Source organism: Tenrec ecaudatus, chromosome 8, assembly GCF_050624435.1.
Source record: "Tenrec ecaudatus isolate mTenEca1 chromosome 8, mTenEca1.hap1, whole genome shotgun sequence".
NCBI lineage: Eukaryota > Metazoa > Chordata > Mammalia > Afrosoricida > Tenrecidae > Tenrec > Tenrec ecaudatus.
The window spans coordinates 33036528-33038033 of record NC_134537.1 but is presented as its reverse complement, the minus strand read 5'-3'; positions in this window follow the sequence as shown (position 1 = coordinate 33038033).

The following is a 1506-nucleotide window of genomic DNA, read 5'->3' as shown; positions in this document are numbered from 1 at the left end:
GAGACCCCAAACTGTTTAATAACAAAAACAGTTCTTCAAAATCTTTTTGATATCTTAGCATCGTAGTTTTGCTTATAATAATGAGCCTCTGGGGAAAAGAACACCAGCACATTCAAATGCAGCAAACACTTTTCTGTGCAAATGTTCTCGGCCATACTAATTTGACTTCTAATTGTATGATAAGAACCTTACCTGACCCACTCTGCCTGGAATAAGTGATATATCAGTACTTTGCTACAGAAAGTGGAATTTACCGTTAGATTAGCATTCCAAAATTGTGTTGTAAATATTCCTAAAGCAGGAAATAACTAGAATGTTCATTTTGATCATTCTTTAAGGAAGAGTTAAATAAAGATGAACCCAAAGACACATTCTCTTTGTAAGGGACTTCAGTATAATTCCATACAACAAGTGTGTAGTGAGACATTTATGTGCCAAGAACAGCATCTAGGGGAAAAATCAACTAAATTCTATTGGGAATGGTTTCTTTTCCTTAAAAAAAATTAATGATACTTCAAGTTAGAAAGTAAAACATCAAAACCCCCTCTTGTTTCATTCAATTTTATTCTATTATTCATGCCACATCCTTTGCACACTGTCTTTTAAAAGCTAATTCAAAGATACATCCAGAGGATGCAGTGCACATGTAAGCCCAACTGGAATAATGGCTAAAGTAAATTTGCTAGATTTTGCCCATTTTTAAATGTCATCCTATAGGTGGGCTCTGAACATATCCCAAACAAGGAACGATGACGCTTTCTTTAAGGCTGCTCCTGGTCCTTGGTTCCAAATTTCTTCCAGCCATTTTTTCTGTTCCATCTTCATCCATCAGCCTCTAACATGTGCATGCACAGTATTTCTTGGTGGGAAATTTATCTTTTTAGGCAAGGTCTTTCTTTTAAAAATAATGACAGGACGCAACTTAGTTCCATTAGCCAAACATGATAGAGCAACTGTAAAGTGTTGTTTTGTTTTCCTTTCCTGTGGTTTTGAGAAAAATGTTTTTATCTCCTAAACTTGCCACAGTTCTGTTGCTTGGAAGGTCAAAAGTCATGGCGATTTCATCCATATTCCCAATATCTGCCAGGTCATAATTATAAATCCTTTTTTTATAATAAATGACTGGAATGACATAATTTTTTCTTCAAGGTCTTGTGGCAATTTCTGGGAAATCTTTGTTCTTTGTCTCAAACATAGGCCAAACCTATTCATGAAGCAAATACAACATCCTCCTGACACAGCAAATTTTTCAATGCCTGGTGCTTTATATTTGTCATCCTTAGCCATTTGTAGAGCATGTATGTGATTCCCATGCATGTTACACTATAACCATTTTGACGACACTCCATAACCCATTTATGCAATTCACTCTCTAGAGCCCCATACAAAAACATTAAACCATGACGAGCTTTTTAAGCTTTTGGAACCTGTTCCAAGTCAGCCTTCATTTTCCGCCACTCCCTCACTTACTTTTCGTCAACACAGAATTACCTACTTGCAAGACTG